Genomic DNA, 205 nt, shown 5'->3' with positions numbered 1-205 from the left:
TGGACGGTGATTCATCAACAATGCCTTGAGGGAGAGTCTAGGTGAGGTGAGTCCCTTGTATTCCTGGGAGAGGATATCATGTTGGATCGGGCAATTCTCATGTAACGCCCCGAAAAATACTTCTCAAATACATTGCAGAAAAATGGGTAAATTTTTTTTTTTTGAATTGATGATATAAAATTGTTTCCTTTTAAAACCTTCCTTT

This window comes from Lupinus angustifolius, chromosome LG04 (assembly GCF_001865875.1).
Source record: "Lupinus angustifolius cultivar Tanjil chromosome LG04, LupAngTanjil_v1.0, whole genome shotgun sequence".
Classification (NCBI taxonomy): Eukaryota; Viridiplantae; Streptophyta; class Magnoliopsida; order Fabales; family Fabaceae; genus Lupinus; species Lupinus angustifolius.
Note: the sequence above shows the minus strand (reverse complement) of the source record.